The 25,897-nt window shown below is 37.1% G+C and overlaps 1 protein-coding gene across 3 annotated transcripts in view; it reads left to right on the forward strand.

Moving 5' to 3' along the window:
* The first annotated feature begins 4,590 nt into the window (after positions 1-4,590).
* The window catches only part of LOC128994041 (uncharacterized), a 78,988-nt gene continuing 57,681 nt past the window's right edge, over positions 4,591-25,897 (forward strand). For 2 of the 3 annotated variants that reach the window (XM_054418249.1, XM_054418251.1), the window contains exon 1: positions 4,591-4,691. The gene's annotated coding sequence lies outside the window, so the exon portion shown is untranslated. The remainder of the gene's footprint in view (positions 4,692-25,897) is intronic. The other variant, XM_054418250.1, reaches the window with a different exon arrangement.

Raw genomic sequence — 25,897 nt, forward strand, 5'->3', positions numbered from 1 at the left:
TCAGTACATCTCAGACAAGATAAGGCTGTGGTCGACTTGGAATACTCAACATTTCTCCTCAGATTACTTTATCTAGCGTTGTCGCGAGTAAGAACAAGAACTATCAAGGAATTGCTAACTGAGCCATTTTCGATAGTGAGAGTTACAGGCAAAAACAAACAGTAAATGGTTAGGTGCTCTACTCGTATGATGAAGTATTGTATTGACCATTAAGTTGTCTTAAGCTTTTATGTTATAGTCTGCTTTGAAATTCAAATTTTATTTAGAATAAAATATTAGTTGTTAACTATTTTGTTCACTTCGCTCAATTAGTAGACCTGAAACACCACACCCAGTCCCAGTATTAAAAGTGCTTATCATCTTTCTTGAAGGATACATTTTTGTGATATTGAAGAGAGGTGGTGGGAGTGTCGCAAAAGGCCAGCTATAGACCATTTAAATGATGTTTACGTCAAGTAACATTTAAGTAGTTGTATTCTCCTTGAGGTGCAAAACTACCGAATGCTCCCTCCAGCGATCCCTACAAGCCATTATGTAAAGAAGGATCGCAAAGGAAACGTTCCGACTTGGATCACTCACCAAGGGAAAGTGAAATACTCGTGACAATGGAATGGACCTCGGGTGATACAGATAACTGCATAGAGATAGTCACAGCGGGTGGCTACAAGTAGTGTGGCACAATCGGCCCATATACACAATACTGTATAACCCCAACCAATACAACACCATCGGTTCACTCCTCTACCTGGCCAAATACTTAGACATATGTAGCTATGCTATTACTCAGGAGAAAACGAAGAGCATCCTGACGACAATTGGAGTTAGCCAGAGGCGACTGAATACGAGCTTGTTTTAAGAAAAACTGTCTAGCAACTGAAAAACTTATTAAAGGAGGAAGGCCCAAGATGTATGGATACATCTTGGACCGACACAACCTTCAAAAGGACTATAAGCGCCTAGTTACTTTATTTGCACGGACTGTTATTTAGTTTAACTAGTTATTAGTAATAGTTGTTAGGTTAGATAGGTTTTATTTATTTTTTAAATATTGTACATTCCAACAGATTACACCATTTCACAAAAATTACAAAGAATCAAGATGGCAATCCAAGTTCAAGTCATACAAATCACATAATGTGATGTTTCTAATATAACACAGAAGAAACAACAAATGAAGACAAGACCGTCAAATTTCGCTCAACCTTAACGTGTTAAGTAAACGTCAGGTAGGTTAGTCATTTTGCTTATAAATGTTATTTTGTGTTTTGTGCAGTATGTGTGTGTGTTTTTAGTTAACAATCAAAGTATTGGATTACTGTTTTCCCATCAATGTTGTTTTTGTAAACAAGCTGTTTTGCAGTTAATTTAATAAAAATATTATTTTACCTATAAATTATTGATTCTCCTACATATATTTTATCATATAAGAAGGATGATAGATTTATTAACACTTTAGGTACACTTTGTATGAAATTGAAGCTACTATAGAGTAAGCCTTAGGGTGTAGTAAGTAAATATTTAAAGAGTATGCTTCTGTGAGTGGAAATTGGTTCTGTTAAATAATTATCCTGTTAAAAAAATATTTTGCTAGATAGTGTACCTATCAGTAGTGAAATATATCATGCAAGTATGCTTCTATACAATTAACTTTCGTTCCAATTTAATCTTGCTGCTAGACATCCAAAAGTTCAATAGAACATTAAACATTTACCAAACTGTGTAGAACCATTCAAGTTCCCTGAACAGCCGTGAACTCTTTTCTTAACGTTTAATTTACAGTTTATTTGACCGTAACACTGTTCTCATTAGTAGTAACACTTTTTAACCTTGCATAATCACTAATAAATACTCTACAAAATAATATGAAACGTACTCAAACACAAATCAAACAAACGACAAACAAAATAAGTTGTCTTGGACATTTTACCATACTGACATACTGACATATTGACATATTGACAAATTGACATAGGAGTACAAGATCGTGCAGTATTCACACTCAGTGACATATTGTAAAACTGCAACCAATGCATTCACAACGGGGACAATACGTCGGCACGACTATCAGACACTTGAGACGAGACGGAGAAAGGAAAGGTTGTGGGTGGAGTCGGGGATAAATCTCTAAAGAGGCATTTTGTACCAAAGTCAGCCAAAACGGGGCACTGCGGTTGTCCAAACGGTATTGTACTGAGATTTATTGCGACCTTGTTACCAATCTGGGTCGAACAGGATAGATAGAAGGACAAGACTTGATAGGTTTTATCGAGATACTTACTTGATGGGATATATCCATTTGAACATCATGTTTAGGGTTTTTAACATGATGTAATTGTTTTATATGTTTAGTTCCTGTGTCATGTGTTGCATCGGTCTCGATCCACAATTAGTGTTTTGGCAGGTCAAATGAGAGTTTTTCAACTGGACTTCCACTAGATGGAGTGTTTCCGTTTCATGTTTAGGGCCTGAAAGGGGGGTTTGAACATGCACTTGGTTCATGTGTGTAGTTCCTTTGACGCACGTTGCGTCGATCCATGTGTCTTGAGATTTGTTCTTGTTGTGGCTGGATCATATGAGATATTCTTTCTTCACATCTACTTGATGGAGCATCTCCATGTCTATAGACTTTACCAGGGATGTAGGTCTTGAAGTATTTTTTTTTTAGATAACGCTATTAGTTGATAGTATGGAACACTCTTTGTATGTCGCGTTAGTAGATGTAGTCTCTCAAGAGTTGGTCTCGTTGTCTAGGCCTAGCCTAGTTATTGTTTTAACTGTTCATGTGCTCTTTTACCTGGAAAGTTCATACGCCCAGATGTTGTTCCTTATACAACAATAAAAAACACGATTGCTTGCAACAAAATATGATTAGATAAAGAGTTGAGTTTGCAAAAAGGGTAATTTGATATGGGCGTTTTCTTCATTTCAGGTTTCCACTTCTAATAGAACATTTGGCAATAACAATTTTGATGTGAATAGATCAAGAAAAATTTTAGATCAAGAAGGGATTTTTATGATAAAATCCGTTTATGTTATTGCAACTCAAGAATGAATTATAGTTCAACCGTACTCAATACACTTTCCAGCAGCCCCGCAACAGTTAATCTCAAGGTTTGCGTTGTCTACGTGCCCAGCATGTTCTAACCAGCAGTGACACAACACAACCACTCCCACACATCAACTGACACCATCTACAGTGATCAGCTGATCTGTAACAGCTGACCGCAATTAACTGGACAGCTGTAAACCGGCTGGTATACTGACAATGTGCTTGCAATTCCCCTGGGAAAGGTTAACAGGGCCTACATTTTAGCTAATCAGGTAAGTGCTTTAAAGTACTTAAATATTTTTGGAATATTTATGAAATTGAAAAAAATGTTTTTAGTTTCGTAGGTCTAGGCCTCCCTTCTCTAATGAGGGGGGTTTCTTGTTCTAGAGACGACGTTGTGCCTAGTGAGCCGTCATTTCTCTCTTACGCAACATCGCGTTGGCGGTTCTCGAGTAATTTGAGATGAAACTCCCTAATTGCGGAAAACCAGAATGGGAATTACAGCAAGCTGTGCAATATGACAGACTACTGTCTTCGCCCTTCTTTGTTTGCATCTTTTTTAAGTTCCAAATAAATTTCCTGCTACAAACAACATTAGTCCAATTAATGACTTTTCTTTACTATACTGATTTAGAAAATATATTATGAAGTGTTACTAAATTGATTTTGATTACTCTTGGTAAATATTACTAAGGTTGGTTATATGTATAGTAACACTATAAGCAGTGCTTTAGCCAAAAGCGGTAAAATGAACAAATATTAAGTTTTCCTATGACTCGAGAAATGAACTACACCAAAGTCACCACTGAAATATTGGCGATTTATTTTAAACAATGCCATTTTTAAACCATTACGCAAAAAATACTTTATATATCCTTATCAATATATGGGAGCGTCCCTGAACGCCAATTAAAATAAATAATGTTCAACAGAAAATTGATTTCATCAGAAATATAGCACAACGTCGCCAAAACCGTTCGTCGAAGTCCCTCTCAGTAAAAACTCAATTTCGGATACGAGATATGAATGTACGGTATATGGACGTTGTTTAGGGTGTTGTTATTGCGTTTGAAATGTTAGGCCTACACGTTTTCATCAGTATTATTGTATGATTTCAAAAATTCGAAATCTTTAAATGGGAAAAAATTGGTTTACTGATATGTTTTTCTATACTTGATGCTCCAATATTTTAAGAAATTTTGTTTGTCCTCATGTATGAAATATATTTTATAACCGATCTAGAATAAAGTCATTTAAATTCTCCAACTGGTATATTTTACAATGAAGCGACACAAACTACGTCCTTCCAAAATACACTCCATTTTTCAATGACAAACTTGTAAAAATAACTTGGTAATTTTCCTTTTCTCTGCTGTCATGGACTTTTTCCCACATGACACCCAAACGCCGCTTGTGCCTCAATTACTGGGGCGGGCCCGTCGTCTGTAGTCTGTAGTATGCAGACCAATAATCTAATTACGTATACCATGACACTTTCGCTCTCTCCCCCTCCACAGTTGTCGGTGTCGGAGTCCCTCAGTCTCAGTCTCAGTCAGTCTCGGTTCAGCCGCGTCTAGAGTGTACTGTTGTGAGTGTTTGTGTCCCGTGCTGCGGCATGGGGAGGGATGCCGTTTAAATTAAGGTGGGTTTTGAAATTCAATTAATTGTAAGCATTATTCCAATCCAATATGTATTGAAGCAGTCTGTGGATATTCATATTATGCTCGTAAAAGTTACTTTAATACCTTTAATGTCACACGACTGCAATGGTTTGAAAAGTTCGATTTTTGAATGGATTTTTATAAATAGTTATTTTACAAGTTAAGTAGATCTTAACAAATATTTTCTAACTAAAGCCATTGCAAGGCCCAGTTATTTGTATATAAATTCTTTCTCTTCAATCTCAACTCTAATTTTCGTTAACTTTACCGTTGTTTTACAGTTTATTTTCTTAATATAAATTCATGGACAAATCATTATGCAACATTAACACAAGTCTCTTAGTCTCTACATCAGCATGACCAAATATGTGTGTAATAAGTTTTCACTTTTACCTGTGTTAGATTGTTAGTGTGGTGGTACGAGACTATTAGTGTTTCAGTTTAAATGTTGTTTACTTCCAACTTCCCGCGAGGCTTTTAAAGGAATTTTGTTTTCAACCTTTGAATTATCATTGGATCGTACGTACATACTGCCTGATCAAAATAATTCCAATATGAATAACATTTGCATTGAGTTGAGGTAAGTTATTTTTTTAATTAAATAATAAATCGATTTTTGAAATTAAACTTTCAAAGAAGAAAAAAATGTCAGAAAAGAGTGAAGGCGGACTTTGGGGGTGACTTGTGAGGGCTAGAGCTCAGAACGGAATTTTACATGGGTGATGGATGGGACGGTTTTGGCAGTTTTTCAAGGGAAGGTGGTTTCATAATTGTATGGAGTTTTATGGACCAAATGAATACAGTATGACTCTTGCTCCTGGGCACAGTAAAAAGAGCGCGTATATCGCCGCGCTCTAGGGTCGGAAACAAAACTTGAAAAAGAGTTGTACGCCTATTGTAGCTGACGTAGAACAACCGGGTTTGTATAGAAGAAGCATCAATAGTGAAAGTTTATAAAATTGTATCACTTTGTTGAAATATATCACAATAAAAATAGCAATAACTGTTCATCTCAATATTATTATAAATACTGTATTAACAAATGTATAGCCTATTTTATAAGTTTTGATTCCATGTCGTAAACGCAAGATAAATAACCGTGTTATACATAGTAAAGATGCAGTGATAAATTAATCAATCCATAACCGCCATACATCGCTTTTGAATACTATACCTAGTATTTTAACTCTGAACCCAATTGTATTTTGTTGAATAATTGAACAGCGGAATATCCGAATAGTTCAATCTCCTTTATTAACAGAATCGTGTAGTCCGGGCTGAGACGAGGTTGCATTGTTTTGGTATTTAGGTGAATCTATTGTTCTCTTGAATCCAAAGTGATCCAAAATAATAGTCTCAATGTTTAAAACCAGCAGCCAAGAGAAAGCTAGCGGTTTGAGTTAAATTTGAATTGGTTATTTATTGTAAAAATGAGGTCTAGTAAAAGAATCTCCTAGTTTAACGCATACGTTTACCATTCAAACCCCACTCATTGTAAACTATTTTAACAGTGTAAAATAAGATTGTTCAATTCACTTAAGATGCCAGGCGTGCATCATGTTTAGACTAAATTATCTTCGTTTAACAATCTGAAGACATCATAGTTCCCATGAAACAAGACTATGAAGTAAAGTAGTAAAGTCTATTAACCCGTTCCAATGATTTACTATGGGACCATCCTGTATTGTAGTTCCATATCACCTTTCACATCTTTGTGGGAACATCTTCTTCATAGCCTATATTTACATGTTAATTGACTCTTCCCCAGTTAGAAATCTATAACTTCTTAAGTGAACGGTCATTCCATTGACTTATAAAACAATTTTGTGTAATTTATTCGCTCTGAATTTTCTCACGGATAGTAACTAAATGGCTTTCGTTTTGGCAACCCTTATTGAGCCACTGTTCTTCCTACTTTTACTTTCTGTTATTTATTCCCGAAGGAAAACTCTACGTGACGTACTGTGTGAACTCTGTCGGTGTAATTTTTTTGGGGAAACGACTCGGTGCATTCTGCTGACTCACGGTTAATGTCAGTACGTCAGGTTTAATCGCCTTCGTCTACTGTTATAATGTTTGTTTTTATTAAATTAGATAAGCATCAACCCCGCTGGCCCCAAGACTGTACTTAGGGATACTGTACTCAATGAATGCATACATTATCTTCATAAGACTAAGGTGTATAGTTTCTCAGTTACATTTATATAAGGTTATATTAGGAACAAGGCCGGACAGTCAAGGCAGGCAAAACTGGTGTCTTTTATCGTAGATTAACTGAATAGTGACATTTCAATATAAAACGAATTATTGTGATCTAATGAAATAAATGAGGGTACAAAATGAGGGGGTACGTGGCTTAATGAGGAACTATTATTGGCTATATTGTTATGAACAACACAAAAATGTATGCAATTCGATACAGCCCTTTTCCGATTTTCTGTACAGACTGTGTCGTTTATATTTCATTACGTCGCAATTAGTTTCTCCAAGCTAGCATCTCATAAAGGAATCAAACTTAGTTTATTTTCTGTTACTAATCGCATTAAAAAATATCTTCACTCGCTCGCCGATCAGAATCTCGAGACGTAGTTGGCCACCAAGGTTGCCTACACGGACACTATATACTGTCTTATCTGCGGGAGCAAATGAAGGTGTGAAATCCATGTACCTGTCTTGCATGACCACTGAAGCCGCTAGAAAGCAATCAGTCTGCTATTCCAGTCGCTCGATTTACCTCCAATCAGAGCCACTAAGGAGCGTAGTTATCAATCATACTGCTCGCTCGACCGCAAACGTCGACCGCTCAATCAATTTGGCGCCATTTCTCCCGACTCCCGACCGGAAGTCAATCTAGCGGAAGTCACAGACGTGTGAGATATTGACAGGAAGTAGACGTCTTGTAATTGCGCGATTACGACTGCCATATAGATTAATTATAACACCTGGACTTGGCCGCGGGCGGACACGAGTAACCATCGTTTGCTCTTTGGTGTTTCATGCGTACTAGCGGTGTCGTGCCAGAAGCGACCGTGCCAGAAGCGACCCGTGCCGCTAGCGACCCACCAATTTTCTACCGTGCCGCTAGCGACCCAAGAATTTGGAGCGGGAGGCGAGTATGAATTAACGCCGATTCAACTTATATTCTTAACAAAAACTAAACAGAATTTCACTATAAAACCATTAAAACGATTTGCTGTCACATTAAATACATAACAAAGTACTCCTGCGCAGCAGTCCTGCAGACTAAATTTATTCCCATTTGGGAAAGAAATAATAGTTTTTTGTGTAAATTGTATCGTATAATTCATACGAGTATACATTTACCAACACATATCCATAAATAAAATAAGCAAACTATAACAGTTTGTAGACTCCAGGTGCATTTATTGTAATAGGCATATTATTTTTTTATTCGTTCGTGTATGTGTGTGTGAAAGTTTATGGACATTTATCCAAACCTATTTATCATATTAAATATTACAGCTCAGGAGCTAGAATGGAAATGAATTATAACCAAATTACTTAAATTACAAATTACATATATTTTTTACGAATGGTGTTTTTGCTCTCTCGGGGCATCAAAACGAAAAATAAAATAGGTCCCGGGTCTAGATCTTTCAATGAGACCTACGGTAACAGCTTATTCCCTAAATGGAAAAGAGTATTCTAGCACAACTAAATAAAGAAGATTTTGAGGTTTCTAGTCATAGTATGGCAGCTTACAACCCCTGATGTTGTTGACCTGCTTTCACGAAAAATGACTACTAACTCAAAAATAATAATATGAGGCAAGAAAAGGGTAGGAATTTATTGTAGAAAAACTCTATATATTTATAATGACGAAGCTATCTATACAGCTGATGATTTAGATAAAAAAAACTCCCAAAAAATAAAACGCTTATAAAAATTGTGGCTTTTGTTATGCCTATAATCCCGGTTATGTCACAAATATTGTTTCTTTTGCACCTGCTAGTATGTTGTAGTAAATGTACGATTTGTATATTTGTAAATATTTTTTTTTAATTTAATGATTTAAACTATATAGTCTATTTTTATTGTTTTTATATTTTTGCACCGTTAGATAAAATGTGTAGGTCAATAACTCCATTGCATTGTTATTAATTATCTGTCATAGGCTATATCACCAAACAGTTTATTGCTCTTAATTCATCTTTATACAAATCTTGTTTTTTTTTTAATTCCATCTGTTATTGTTACACAAATAAAAAAAAAACTTTGTAGCCAGACTGTTGATTTTTTATTATGAAAGTCCCTATTTGATTGGCTGTATTTTCTGAACTGAAATATGTATTTCCTAAAGATCAATTTCAGTATTTCATTTCAGTTTCGAAATATGTTTTGGAAATACAATTACTTCTATTATGCAGTAAATTTGGGGGAAGGAAAGGAATCATTTATAAACATCGGAGAGCCATTTTAAACGTAATGAAATGAAATAAAATAGTCAAATGAAAACAAGCTGTTGTAATTAGGCCTACGCTTTACAACAGGCAGGACGTTGAAGAAAGAGTCCAACTATCTATTTCAAATCCTAATCCAAACATAATATGTTAACAATAATTGTTAACACGTCAACTTCATTAAGCTCCAAGAAGCCACTATCTCCAAACAGGCTAGTAGAAAAAATCCAAAGTTTGACGATTCGAATGGTTTCTGCTTTTTGAATTTTGAAAATGAACAAGCATTTGACATAAAACCACATTAGGACAGGACGACGTCTGTCGGGCCAGCTAGCGTTTTATAAATATCTATTTTTTTTTTCAATTTAGAATATTTATTTACTGATAGAGGAAATTTCTCACGCACGGACAGTAGCCTATGTGAGGGGGATTTCATATTTAATGACTATGTCAGTATATTATTACATAACTATGGCATAATTATAAAATATGTACTGACAAAGTATTGTAACATAGTATTTTACTTACTGAAATAAACATTATTTTGATTATATTTGATAAACTACCTCCATGTGAAGTTTTATTTAGATCTTTTGAGTGGTTCCCGTGCGATTAAGTAGTAGACCTATACAAACACACATCCACCATCTCATATTTACATATTTATTTAATAAATTGAAAAATAAAGAAAAGATAAGTTAATTGATTATCTTTGGCTTTTATAAAATGATAAAAATTCAAGAAAAATTGTTTTATTAAGTTACTACACATAACTCGAGTCTATGCTAGCAGCTAGTAACTAGAGATGCTAAAACAGCTCTTTAGGCGAATATTGGGCTCTTCCAGGTGGTACATATTACTATAACAAGAATAGGATTTGTTTATAAGCCATTAACACCGATTTGAACCAAACATTGTAAAACCCTTATCAAACAATGGGTCGCTAGTGGCACTCACGCTACTACCAGGGTCGCTTCTGGCACGATTTTTGCTGGGTCGCTTCTGGCACGGTCGCTTCCGGCACGTAATCGTACTAGCAGTGCTCCTTGCGGTTGCATGGTGAGTGGTTGGAGGCTGCATTTATAAATCAGTTGTTCATAGTTACGATCAGGACTGTTGATGGTCTGGTAAAAGATGGTGATCAGATATTACAGTAATTTGGTAAATTATCTTATGTCTCTAAAATTGATTTTATATTGTGTTAAAAGTACATCTGAAAAGGATTGTTTACATTCTTACAGCAACATTTCCTCTAAATAATTTTTATACTAAAATATTTTCTTTCTGTTTACAGTAAATTGAACGATGCGCGCTTTATTCCAATGTAGCACAAGAGGGCTGGAACGGTTTATTTAAACTAGTTTTCGATAATTGATAAAAAATGTAACAAAGTGTCAACATCCACACTCGTCATGTACCGGACATCCATTCCATCCATTCCATTTCGTTTTGTCTTAAGAGCCTAAGCCCCTGACTGAAAACCTGGTACTTGTATTTAAACATACCCGGGCCCCATGATGTAGGCCGAAGCAAACGCACCGACCTTTGGCACACCATGGGAGGATGACTTAAGGTAATCAGGCTCGCCGGCTGCCGAAGCAACCCTTCGGAGAGAGGGTTGCCCCTCAATCCTAACCAGGGATACCGGCTACTTGTATAAGTGTCACTCCACCTGGGTTCCTCCAGGTACGAAACCCAGGGGGAACCCAGGTGGAGTGACGCTTAAACAAGTAGCCGGTATCCCTATTTAGGATTGAGGGGCAACCCTCTCTCCGAAGGGTTGCTTCGGCAGCCGGCGAGCCTGATGACCATATTTCATGTACCGGACAGGAACAGACAACTGTTGCGTCCAGTTGATCCTTATTATGAATATAAATCAGTGGAGTATTTTATCCTAAGGTTTGCTATTGTCGCCATCCTCTATTCCCACACATCAGGAATGTCCGTGGGCGATGACGATGTCACTGAGGCTCTTGGTGGTTGTCAGGGGCGTATCTTCAGTCCCACTGTTTTCCTCATCGATTCTATTGTTGATTATTCACCGAGAATACCTTCTTTGCTCATTCATCATTTGTGACTCAATAAGTCGTAGTTAATTTTCTGTTGCATAAACATTGCGTGTTGCTTTGTAAGACTTCTCTGTTGTGCGGAGGTCGTATTTTGAGATTGAGAATTTAATGTACGTTTTAATTACTTGAATTTATTTCAGCTATTCGTGTCTGATGTCATGTGCTGATGAGGTTAAATAGCTAGTAATACAGTCGAACGTAATCGTAATACCGCTGAGATACATGTTACTCATCCCAAAGCCATACAGTTCTTAGTTTTAACCAATCGTTAGTCCTCATTTAATTATAGTTCATCACAGTATATGACACAATACTTGTTTGCAAAAAAATGAGTAACTGCACTGTGTGTAGTACTGACTACTGTGTACCATTGCTCCATTGGGTAACTAAATTTTTTTTTTTTTATTTTTTTTTTCAACGCCGGTGGCATTTCACGAGAGAGTTATACGAGATAAATGTCTAGTGGATGTGCCGGGGATTGAACCCGTCCCTCCCGCACCGAAGTCCGAGACGCTAGCCACTAGGCTAGCAACACAACCCAATTTATTTACTTCATCGTGAAATAAAATGTTAGTTGTCAGTAGATAGAAAATAACTGTAACTATGCAAACGTGTCTAAATAACTGGTACCATACTCAAAATACATAAACATTGTCACTGAAAATTATAGACGATGTATTTGATTTAAACAGGGTTCTAAAAACTGTTGTCGATACACCTTCTCGGTACTAGTAGTATGTTTTCTGTGGTACTACTTATAAACCTCTCACCTTATGTCGGTTACATGACTAATCAGTTCCAGTGACTGTGTTTCTACTGACGAACAGTTGGCTACTGAGCCTGTGATTTCTCTGATCTCCCAGTTTAACTACAGTAGATAGTGCCAAGAGTCTGTGTTCAGTATGGCTGAGCCACGTCATGACTACAATACAGTTCATGTGTGGTGAGGTGAAACCACTGGAGACGGCTCTACGTGTGTTACGATAGTTCTCTCATCGAAAGTAAACTTAATGAGGTGAGGTGCGACTGATTTAATGTGTAAATCTTTTCGTTTCATTTTCAAGGTGAAAGAGAAGTTATTGGTGGACGTTTTGTCTGGATGGTAGCTTTGAATAATGGTATCTAAAAAAAATCTGATCAGTCTATTTTCACAGACAAATTGATCTGAAGACAGTGAAGTAGTTACAAAGTCACATAGGTTAAGTAAGTGATGACTGCAATAGTAAGATCCAGACTCGAACCAGCAATCTCTAGCATATTAGTCCAAAACGATACCAGTAAGTCACCGAGTTAGAATTAAGTGTTCTCTAATCAAATTAGAAGTTCCAATAGTATGATAGGCTGTGAAACTAAATTAAAATCGTACTGTTGACAAAAATTATAAATAATAACATTAAATCAACGTCGTCTAACCTTGAAGGCATCAGGGGTTAGTAGAGTTTTTTAATCCCTTCACAAAGCTATTAGACTAAGACGATTGGACAACTAATTAGTGGCTTTAGCCAGCCCTAAAGAGTCCAAAAATAAACAACGGATCCTATTTAATGATTTGTCTTATTACAAAAACGCAGCTGAAGTAGTTTGACTCATTTCACAGATTCCCATTTTTTTAAACTTTGTTCCTTAAAGGGTTAAGAAAAGAAGTTAAAAAAAGTGGAATCTGTGAAATGAGTAAAACCACTTCATTGCATATTAGTTTCCTACCTATTATGACAAAGAATTGTCACTTTTTATTTATAGTATTTAGAGCAACGAGAATGGAGATCATGTCATCATGATAGCCGACCTACACGTTACTTTCTCTGTCTAGCACAGCTGACGACATTGAGACTCGTGGCCTTCTAGATTCTAGACAGTGACAAGTAAATCAGCTGATAGAGGCCACCGTCATTCTATCAATGTCCAGTGATGAAAGAACGCCTACAATGCTTTCTCCAACACCTCTTTCACTCAAATTAAATTGGTTATTTGCCAAACTTTCATTGACTCAGGGCAATGCATTGTGTACCAATATAAACTAAGTTTGCGTTCATAAATAATGTTATGTCTAAAATGCAACAAGACTGGTTCAATAGTTAGATGATAAGTTTTCTTATTTTGTGTATTTTTGCTTGAAGACTACTGGGTTTATAGGGGATTTCTGTTAGATCAAAATGATTTTGGAATAATAATAACTGGTAAATTATTCATGCGATGAAGTAAGACGCAATAACTCGGAGGCGGAAGAGGAATATCTTACTTTTATTATTGTTTCAATAGTTCGCACACTATCACCAATATTTAGTTCCTAATAGTTGTCATGATAAGAGTGACCTATTTAAAAATAACATTTCATTCAACAGCATGCTACATATTGTTTTATCTTTGATATTATTTATTAGAGTAGTTATAATAAGTTAGATACAATTAAACGAATACACGGTATGTGCTTTACAATTTTTCTAAAACATAAACTGGAATTAACTCTAATTAATCAAAATTTGTCACATATTCTGAAGGTATCTAGCCTAGAAGACGACTAAACAGAATACCTGAATCCGCAGTACGCAACGTATTCGAAACTCATTTCGTGAAGCAACATATTAGATTCCCACGGCACACAGTTGCACCGCTGTGGCATACTTTCTTCTGTTCCACCTCGAGCGAACTTACAATAAATATTGCTTCTGTGGAAATTAATGAGGCCACAAACTATTACAGAATATAGTTAAAGAATCACAGAGAAAGGCTTACGAAATCTAACTGAGGGTTTTAATAGCAATGAAATCCATATCATTTTAATCATCGTGTGCTCGTAGGTGTGTGTGTACCTGACTAGTGACAAATCAAGCAACAAAACGAGGTTAAAGTTACTAAATTTTATATTTTAAGTCACAAGGCATTGCAGAATATATTACTCAGATTCCACATTAATGTAATTCGCAACATCTCGCTTTTTCACCCCGTAATAAACGTTGAGACCGACAACTTCACTGGTTTTACAACCTTGGGATACCGTTACGGAAACAGAGAAGATAACGAGTACAGCATCAATAACATCGAAAGGTTAGGAGTGCCGCAAGGATCCGTGCTAGGACCATCGCTCTTTCACCATCAATTACACCTTAGTCTGATTCGCACAAAGATACAAAACCATTAGTCTTTGTGTATCGCGTTGGGCAATCGTCGATTAAATGGGTCCCTGCACACGTACGGGCTTTCATGGTGGTTACGTATCCCGTCATTTCCTTCAGCCTTTGATAATCTCTGTTGCACAAGAGTTTGACAAGCAATTAAAACCGTAAAAGACTGGGCTATTAATACCCAGTGAATGTTGAAAGTAATTTTACGCTTGAGATAGGCGTAGGGGTGATTGTGGTGTAATATGATCTGATGTTGAGTATTTGATGATTACGGTTTGGGAGGTCCTAAAGAAATTGGTATTCAAACTGTCAATGTAAATGTGATTTTCTTTAAGATTAACTCTTACAACTGGGTAAATAGTTGTATGGGAATGGTGGGACCAAACATTGTCAAAATTCGTCGTCGTCCTCTTGACATTTCAATCCAGAGAGCTGAAACCCAGAGGACTGAGGCCTTTTAGGACTTTGTCCTCTCCAGCCATCACCATTCCATAAGGTCTCCTGGGTACGTATCCAGTATTTAAAAGACAAATGTATTTTTAGAATTGTAAAACGACTGACAAGTGAATCAAGAACAAGTATCAAGTACTCCGTAAAATAAATTCCCCCTAACAACGTAGAATCTCTTAGGAGATTCGATCAGGAAACATTGTGAAATGAAAGTTGACCACACAGTAACCAAGAGAATTGCCAAAGGTTATCTCCGTGGTTGACCTCATACTGTTCTTGGTGTGAGTTCTTGCACAAGATCTTTGACAAGCAATTAAACTGATCATAAAGGACTAGTCCTAGTCTATTAACAGAGTGAACAGATAAGCTATTTAACGCTCGAGGGGCGTGGAGGTTGTGGTTTTTTCGTGATTAGATGTGGTGTAATATAATCGTATATTGATTAAATTAATAGATAGAAAACGTTTTGTGTTATTAGGTCCTGTCAATTAACCTTCTAAAACAATTACGATATTCTAGAGTTTCTAGAGCAGCAATTTGAGGTAACTAAGTGTAAATTAAATAGAAACATGTCATATTTTTACGATAACCGTTGTGGTTATTTCTCACTGAAGCACCGTCATGTTTTAGCATGATAATTTCCTTATACTTATTCTTAAACGTATTTCAAGCCTAGTAGTAGTAGTATTTTAAATACTCTGCAAAACTTCAAGCGAACCAAACATGAATATACTAAAACAAACACTCGTTATCTCTATGCTCACAGTCAGTTCTATTATTTTCCAGACGTCTACAGTAAGGCCAAGTTTGGTCATACTCCATTGCCTCCCTCTCCCTCCCACATTTCCCACCTGTAATTGATTATAACCTTTTGATATCAAGCAGACAATGCCGTCACCTTTCCACACCTTCGTCCATTCACTGCAACTATAGAATTACTTTGGAATTTTGAAACCAAATTATTGTGTCATACTTGCAACCTCCATAGTAATGTTGAGTATTACTCTAGTAGCTTCAAAGCAGGTAGATTTTGCTATTATAGTCTATGAACAATCTATAAATATGTGCACAAATATTTTGTAATTAACTTTACGCTCGTAAAATTGAAAGCTACAAATTATTTGAAATAACTTGATTTTTAAAACACGAACTGTGGGAAACACAACAAGCAAAACCGTGTGAAACTCGTGATAAAATTAATTGTTAAATTTTATTGTTATAATCTATTTCCATCAAATTGAAGATGTTTCTGGTTGTTCAATCAAAAGCCTCCACTTATTGCATGGTACCACACTAGGTTACACCATAGTTGCTTGGTTGGATCGCAACCTTTCGATAGAATACTAATCTTCTGTTTGAAAGTTGCAAGCCCAATAAATAACAAACAAGAGAAAGGCTAGCAAATGTCTGTCTGTACTGTGATGTCCAGAAAATACACTTTATATTCAACGTATTAAGCTAAGCGAACAAGTATTGCCGAAGTAATTCACTGTTTAATTGCTGTATGTTGACTTGGAATACTTCAAGTAGTCTCTTCATGTCTTTTTATGTAATGTTTGTGTGGATATGTATGAGTGTGCTGATGTTGTTTTTGTTTCTGAAATATTTTAGTGTAGGCTACATTATACAATTTGAGCTTATTCTTTGGTATCAATAACGATAAACAGTTTACAAATAATTTTGTTAATATGCTCGTAATATTTATGAGTGGTTAACAACCAAGGATAGTTCTGTACACCCGACATGTACACGTATAAGGGAGTATAATATGTTATTTTCATGTTGCAATATTGTTTCGATAGCCAATTTATATGTGTGTTACTTTCATAATTAGTTTTAAAGTAAATGGAGGATGATTGATCTCATAAAACTGTAATCACACAAAATGCAAATAGTCGTTACAGGGTTATTGTAAAGAGTGTTTCAATAGCTACTGGGCTTCCTCCTTTCCAGTTATCCAACGTGGTATCTAATATCTCCCGACACATCAGAGGCTATGTAAATGGTCCAGTCACGAGTTAAGCATATCTCTAGCTACACACACACACACACACGTCACTGGTTACGTATATACACAATGTATGAGTATAACGCTACAGTCACACTTCCTTAACTCAAGAGTCATTGGAAGGCGATCTTTCACAATGTAAGATTATGTCACTGAACTTAGTCATTTCCTTAGGCTGGTTTAAACGGCTGAAGAGATGTATATGTTTAGTTTTATTAAATGTGTATTCTCTAATATCACAAATTTAATGTTATGTTGATGAGTAGAATAATAATTTTAGCAAAGCTGGAGATACGCTTGGTTTTCAGGTTTGTCGTGACGGGAATAATTATTATTTAAACATTTTACTAATCCTAATTTTACTAAAATATGTTACCTGAAGTCCAACCTATCTCTTAATTCACTGAGACACATCCCGCGAGGAGACCGTCGCCATCTAAGTTATATAGTGGTTACTGTTATATTACTAGTGTCACGTTTCATTTATGCCAGCACGAGTGACTCATCGGTATTATCAATGTGTTACACAAGTAGCGAGTCAGGTCACTGCCGACTAACAAGTGGTATTTCTCTGTATCTGTCTCTGGTGTGTAACAGTTACTTACTTAGTGACTAAAAAACAACGGGTACTGGGTACCATAGGGACTAATGATTGGCATTACTTAATATCTGTGACTAGATTGTAAACGTTGTTTATGGCTAGTTTTTACTACATGATCAGGAAATGTGTGCGGCACTACAAACTGTCACTATTTTATTTCCATCTAATTACCAGATACAATTTCAATAACGGTTGGTGATAAGTAACGTTTGACCTTGGATCTGTGAATATTGAGTAACACTTGACATTCTGGAGTTTTACAAATATTACAGCACGCGTGACTGATGTGTAACAGTTTCGCAGCCTCTTGAAACTCCGATACTGACATGAATAGAAAGGGAATGGTTTTACTGAGGCAGTGATGTGAATCGCCTATATCGTACAAAGAACCATTCAGATGTGATTGGCAAATGAGAGGTGGTGTTTCGTCATTTTGGAATTCTTTGAAAGAAACATTTGAATAAAAGAGAAATGGTTATTCTTTTAAATTACTACAAAACACAAAATACCTATATTTGTTGTGTGTATTGGCAGTAAGTTTCCTGTTCGTACTAAATGACATTCGAAATTCATAATTTGACATGCACTATTGAAGATAATAGTATTTTTGAAAACAATATACTGTAAATAATAAAAATCCAATCTACATATTTAGCCACGTTGAATTTTGGCAATGAATCACTGCCAGTCTACACCGTAAACGTTCGAAAAATGCAGGTTAACTTATCAAGTAAGTAAGATAATTGTTCTTTCATGCCATTAGAAGTGTCAATGTAGTTTTGGGATCTCCGTCCAATGAAACACTCACGAATACAATTGTTAACTTCCACGGAGAAAGTAAACTCGAATTTGGGGTTCCTGAAAATAATTGCATCGTTGAGTTGGGGACTACTCTAAATTCTACTTTGCCTCGAAGATGGTTTGCTACAAACGTCTACAATGTTTGCCAGTTCAACAACCAGGTTACACTGTAAAAACCAATATTCGACAATAAAACACCTACAGTTCACCGTTTACCCTAGTCACTGAACTTCATTGCTTTTACAGTGCAATAATAGCCAACCGCACTACAACTACTCTACAATCCCTTTTGATTACTACCGGAAAACGTTACTGTTGGACCTTATTTACAGCAGTGCGTGGCTCTTTCTATGCTAAATACTTTCTTCCGCCTCCAGAAATGTAAAACATTTTCAGACAGTGCCAGTTGATCAAAGGCTTTACGAAATACTCAGACATGCGTAAACTCAGATTTAAATATGTATATAATTTATACACGTCATGTGTGAAACGTAGTCTCAGAAAATTGTGTGTTTTACTCCTGATTTCGAAATCTTCATGCAAATATTTTCCACTTTAATATTTTTGACGTGTCTGTTGTTCGCCAGCTACGAGTCACACTGGATAATATTTGCGGTAAGTTGTGACTTAAACAACAACAAACTACGTCAGCGACTCGAATGTAAACACGCTTCTTTAACAGGATCCCGCGACTAAAGCAAATGTTTGCTTGTACAGTATTAAGAAGATGTGTAATCGTAATCCGCTAATTAGATCAAATGCTTGTTCGCTAGAATTTTCTTGAAGTGGTATTTAAATGTTAGTTTACACAAATATGATCGCGCATGAAAACTCTTCTAATGTCACTATGCAACTGCTGGATTGTTCGACTCTATGCAACTCCTGGATTGTTTGACACTATGCGACTGCTGGATTGTTTGACACTATGCGACTGCTGGATTGTTTGACACTATGCAACTCCTGGATTGTTTGACTCTATGCAACTCCTGGATTGTTTGACTCTATGCAACTCCTGGATTGTTCGACTCTATGCAACTCCTGGATTGTTTGACACTATGCGACTGCTGGATTGTTCGACTCTATGCAACTGCTGGATTGTTTGACACTATGCGACTGCTGGATTGTTCGACTCTATGCAACTGCTGGATTGTTCGACTCTATGCAACTCCTGGATTGTTTGACACTATGCGACTGCTGGATTGTTCGACTCTATGCAACTGCTGGATTGTTCGACTCTATGCAACTCCTGGATTGTTCGACACTATGCGACTACTGGATTGTCTGTCACTATGCAACTGCTGGATTGTTCGACTATATGCAACTGCTGGATTGTCTGTCACTATGCAACTGCTGGATTGTTCGTCACTATGCAACTGTTGGTGCTGGATTGTTCGTCAATATGCAACTGCTGGATTGTTCGACACTATGCAGCTGCTGGATTGTTCGACACTATGCAACTGCTGGATTGTTCGTCACTATGCAACTACTGGATTGTTCGACACTATGCAACTGCTGGATTGTTCGTCACTATGCAACTGCTGGATTGTCTGTCACTATGCAACTGCTGGATTGTTCGACACTATGCAACTGCTGGATTGTTCGACACTATGCAGCTGCTGGATTGTTCGACACTATGCAACTGCTGGATTGTTCGTCACTATGCAACTGCTGGATTGTCTGTCACTATGCAACTGCTGGATTGTTCGACACTATGCAACTGCTGGATTGTTCGACTCTATGCAGCTGCTGGATTGTTCGACACTATGCAGCTGCTGGATTGTTCGACACTATGCAACTGCTGGATTGTTCGTCACTATGCAACTGCTGGATTGCTCGTCACTATGCAACTGCTGGATTGTCTGTCACTATGCAACTGCTGGATTGTTCGTCACTATGCAACTGTTGGTGCTGGATTGTTCGTCACTATGCATCAGTTTCCATTTCATTGATCCCCTCCACTCTAGTCTGTGTCCTAGTTGCCAACTCGAGAAAGTGTCGAGCCGTATCAACATCACTCTCAACAGCTCTCCGAGTTCATTGACTTCAAACTGAACATTTTTTAAATATTCCCCGTGCTTCTTTTCCTATTAAATAAATGCTGTACACAGTCAATGAGTTAAAATTTAATTTTGTAGACATTAATCTATAAACTGTTTTACATGTTGGAAACACTAATTCAAGTTTGCTTACTTGAGTCAAAAGAACGAGAATTCTTTTATCAAGCTATCTACGTTATCATATCACTCGCACATCACAACTCACAAAATGTTCTAATAAACGTTTCGCTTCCATGACATTTTTTGGAGGTTCCTATTCAACACTTTGTTTGGCTGGTTTAAATGAAGATTTTGTCCATTTAATCTGCATTGATGCACACGTCCCTCTTATTTTCATTCGTTGACTCAAGAGGCTGGTGAAACTGAATTTTCGGTCTTCCAGGGAACTGAGGATCCCTCATTACAACATGGGCGACACGTCTTGTTTTGTACAAAGTGTAAATACTGACTTGACGCGGCTCTCATCGGCAGACCGAAAATTCAACCTCTCCTTTATTTAAATGGAAACGACCCTTGACCACAAAAAGTATTAATCCAGAAGATTCAGGTTCACATATGAAAAGTCTTGGTATTTTTCATGAATTTGTTAACCTTCAAACTGGAAACCCTTGTGTTCTTGGGTTTTACTAAAAGGTAAGCCTGGTAGCATATTCCTGCTATTGGTGTTTGAGACGGTGGACTGAAATGTTGAAATAAGAACTGTCTGGTATACAAGTATCTGGGACTTTACAATTTGAATGTACCGTATGTATGACCCGTACTTTACCTATACGTTTTTTCTTAATTAAATGTAGTTACTATTTGCTGGTACCGACGAAAGTTGACGCGATAGCAAAACAGCCACCAAGGCCGTAAGGCGCCACCCAGACCCAGTACACAGTAGGCGCACCCAGACTGCCTACTCAAATTTGAGTTATTGGAATTCTTGGGTAAAAACCAAGGTCAAAAAGCGATCAGCCTTCAATAGCAATGTTGCATAACTCTTGATCCGGCCTAGTTTGATTTCTTAGATAACGTTTCCATTGTTCAACTTGATATGAATGTCTATATAGAGACAAACTGCCACGTGTTATTGTTAGGGGTATTATTATTTCTGGCAAGTCATCGTCCTTTTAGTGGATGGTGCCGATTTCATTTATTGCTTTAATTTATAAAACTGTGTTCTATTCGATTGTTGTATCTTCTGGTGAGTTTCCAGACTGCTTAGTCATTTCGTCTTGTATTTTAAATTAGTTAATCCATCAGTAGAAATAAACTTCTGACCTGTTTAATGTGTCTAAATTAAATCATATTTTTAAAATGAAGGTGTTTTTGTTTTCACTGTTATTGAAAGATACAATTATATAACCATGGGAGAATAATGCCCTAATCACCACACACACTTTTGAAATCCAATTTTGAAGAAAGATTATACTTGTCAACGGATAAAAATAATTTACCCGTGCTTCGAAAAGGAGTAAAAGACACAGAAGAGAATGGGGTAATCTGGGGGTTCACGCAAAGTGCGGCCGTGGTTGACGTGATTTAGAGAATTGCTTACCTTACTGTGAGTTAATTCATTATTTTTATACTGAATGTTATGCTGTCCCCTTTGATTTAAACCAAATTTGGAGTCTATGTTATAACACGTTTTGAAGATGAGCATGTTGTCATAAACCTTGACGATATTAATTAGTGGGAAGGACCACATGCACGAGATTGACAGCATTATCAGCTGGAATTGACAGAATGATTCAATCAGCTGGGTCATAGGTCACGTGACAGTGTGTCATTAGTCATCAGTATTTATCATCAGCGCTACCTACGACTGATGGAGAAACAGATGCAACAAAATAAAAGTAACTTTAACTTATACGTGGATTGGGAATTTATTCGTAGAGAATACAATTTTATTTTACGAGATGTTAGTTTGTTTTGTTTCTAGTTATAAAACACAATTAATTGTTGTTTTTGCAGGTAATTTCGTTAGGCAATATATCAAATTATAAGATTCATATAACCAATAGTAAGATCATAAACAAAATAATAAACTTGTATTTATATTTATACTTCCTAAATTTATTTAGAGAGTAGTTAACAATACAGGTGTTGTTCGCATCAAAGACTTCTCCCAAAATTCGACCGTATTCACTTCGTATCTGTGACAGCATTCAACAAAAGTAAATTGCACATAGGCCGGCTACCAGAACGAGACAAATCACTTTGGTTTTAACAGCATATAAACAAATTCCGCTCTTCAAAAACACGATTTTAAAAATCACAAAAAGCTCTTGATGGCATCATTAAAGTCTCGTCAAGAAGAAATCCTTCACATGCACTCTAGGAAACATCACGTCAGGAAGTAGGAATGAGGCTCATCAGACTCGACATTAGCTTCATCTTTTGAAACCTCTGACATAAAAGGAAATCAATTAATCACAGTCCTTCCGTAACCCCGGACCTCCTAGTTACAGACCCGTGGTGGTCCTCCGAAACCCCGGACCTCCTAGTTACAGACCCGTGGTGGTCCTCCGTAACCCCGGACCTCCTAGTTACAGACCCGTGGTGGTCCTCCGTAACCCCGGACCTACTAGTTACAGACCCGTGGTGGTCCTCCGTAACCCCGGACCTCCTAGTTACAGGCCCGTGGTGGTCCTCCGTAACCCCGGACCTCCTAGTTACAGACCCGTGGTGGTCCTCAGAAACCCCGGACCTCCTAGTTACAGACCCGTGGTGGTCCTCCGTAACCCCGGACCTCCTAGTTACAGACCCGTGGTGGTCCTCCGTAACCCCGGACCACCTAGTTACAGACCCGTGGTGGTCCTCCGTAACCCCGGACCTCCTAGTTACAGACCCGTGGTGGTCCTCCGTAACCCCAGACCTCCTAGTTACAGACCCGTGGTGGTCCTCCGTAACGCCGGACCACCTAGTTACAGACCCGTGGTGGTCCTCCGTAACCCCGGACCTCCTAGATACAGACCCGTCGTGGTCCTCCGTAACCCCGGACCTCCTAGTTACAGACCCATGGTGGTCCTCCGTAACCCCGGACCTCCTAGTTACAGACCCGTGGTGGTCCTCCGTAACCCCGGACCACCTAGTTACAGACCCGTGGTGGTCCTCCGTAACCCCGGACCTCCTAGTTACAGACTTGTGGTGGTCCTCCGTAACCCCGGACCTCCTAGTTACAGACCCGTGGTGGTCCTCCGAAACCGCGGTGCTGGTGATTTACCATCGATTGCTGAGTATCGATAGAGAACTCGATAGTCAACATTTACTAGGGTGATGCATAAGACTACTATTATATTTCATTCGATATTAGGTGGATTAAACTGAGGAATATTCGATCAAAGAAGTATTACGACCAATCAATTAAAATATTATGTATTTATTTTTATGAATGCAAGCCAACTACGTGTCTTATAGTGTGGAATGGTTGTGTTGCTTGGTCATACCTTTGACTATTCCATCCCCATGTTTAAGTTTTTGTCAGATTTGTAAACAAAATGTAGTTGATTGAGCTACCGACAGATTGTGCTTATCTAAATTAATGTACTAAACTAATTTCTGCCGAAAACACGAACTGTTATACCTTATTACTATAGCGACTGTTCTGACCCATCAACTATGTTAGCAGCAACAAAATTGGTAGAAAATGCAATTTTAGACACTAGCGCATTCTGTGACTGGCTCACACAACTAAATTAATGGTACTATACTAATTTCTGCCGAAAACACGAACTGTTATACCTTATTACTATAGCGACTGTTCTGACCCATCAACTATGTTAGCAGCAACAAAATTGGTAGAAAATTCAATTTTAGACACTAGCGCATTCTGTGACTGGCTCACACAACGATATGTTCTTTTTTTTAGAAAAAAAATTGGGGATAGGATGTCTACTTCATTCAATGGTTATATTTCATTACAATTAACTATATCTGTTTGTTAATGTACTTTTAATAACTAAGAAAACACGTACGCTTTTTCACTCTTAGTTAAGGTGGTACGCTTCACCTTGTAGTTACACTGAGTGCATGGTATGAGGTAGATGTTTTAATTTTGCCTCTAGTAACCAGGTGGGGTCTTAAAATAATGACCATGGACAAACACAAGGGAAATTCAAACACACTACAGACAGTAAATTAACAATTGTAATATTGAATTCCTCCTACTATATTCATGCACATACCAGCGAAGTATTCAGTTAGTCAATGACATAAAACACTCCCTCGTGTTCGCAGCGGCGCCGTCGGGCATCATCGGGGATTCAAATGTCGTACTTAAGTCTAGAAAAGACGATAAATCGACACCGGTGCGTGTTTATTAAATCCTCTGGGTCTAATCAGCCCATAAGTCTGAACCTCGAAGGTGGCCAAAGCTTCTAAAAATAGTAAACCCAGTTCTGAAAATCGTCGCTTGGATTTTAAAGCCCATCGGAAACTATAAAATACTTTATTCGTGATAACCTTAAACTTGTAAAGTGAAACCATGTTGTAACAAAGGAATGCTGTCTGAGTGTCAAGGCTTTGGAGTTTATAAAACTATGAAGTTGAATGATCTAAAGACTTTGGTGTGCTTGTATCAAGTGTTTGTAATTAAAATTTATTATATCATATAGCTGTTAGTTTCTATTCAGGGAGTAGTCGAGTTTTTTAAACGTACCTTTTCAAAATTATGTATTAATTTAGTAACTAAAATAAAATTAAATATTTGTTACATTATACAACATTTTTTTCAATTAAAAGTCCTCCAAGACACTTTTTGAGTTTTAAATTTACTAACACTGTGCTTGTGTTATACCATTGATTTTTAATACTGAATAAGACAGTAGATTCATTAACAGAACATCGAGTGTACTCAAAGTGAGCCTAGCCAAACATATTTCATAAAGGTTGTTACTAATACAACCTTCTTGTGTTAGTTCAGATTAATTGTATCTTCACGTTTTTCCTACTGTGGTTGTTAGTGAGTCATGTATCCACAGTCAGTAATAAAATATTCTTTCTACTCCTCGTCTACACTTGCAGATGTCCTCAAGGATACTCCCACAGTAAATGTCTGACGCCTCCTTACATGAAAGAACAATACCTACTCCTGAGTCATTCGTGGCTTGTATCCAAGTCGGTTTCTTCTTTTCTCCTTAGGGAGAATCCCATAAGTAGACAAATCAGTCTTGCTATCTCCCAGAATGGTAAAAGAACGAGGAAACATTGTTGATTGTTTCTCTATTTGAAAATGATGCCGTGCTGATAAAAAACATTAGTAGAAAATACGCTCGAAAAAACTTAAGTTTTGTGTATTTTTTTTTTAAATATATTTCCAATCAATGTATTGGTTGCATAAAGCTTTTAGTTTTAAAAGCTGTAATTACTATGTTATCATAATTCGTAAAACAATCTATGAAAGAGTAAAATTTTACCAGTGGTTTTTCTGTAACAGGTAAAGCGATTAAACTTGTCCTAATGTGGTAAGTTAGTTGTCCTAACCTTTGAATTGGTCAAAGATTTTCGTAGAATTTTATAAACTTCTGGAGTAGATGATACCATGAAACTGAATACGCCTTCAACCATGCTTGTAAAATCTATGAAAATGTTTCAAAATCACACCTTTAGAATTAGATCAAATGACGTATCAGCATTAAAACTCCATGTGTTGACTTCGTTCTATTCCTTGGCTTC

This window comes from Macrosteles quadrilineatus, unplaced genomic scaffold (genome assembly GCF_028750875.1).
Source record: "Macrosteles quadrilineatus isolate MER2022 unplaced genomic scaffold, UCM_ALF_1.0 Scaffold_5__1_contigs__length_97177068, whole genome shotgun sequence".
Lineage (NCBI taxonomy): Eukaryota > Metazoa > Arthropoda > Insecta > Hemiptera > Cicadellidae > Macrosteles > Macrosteles quadrilineatus.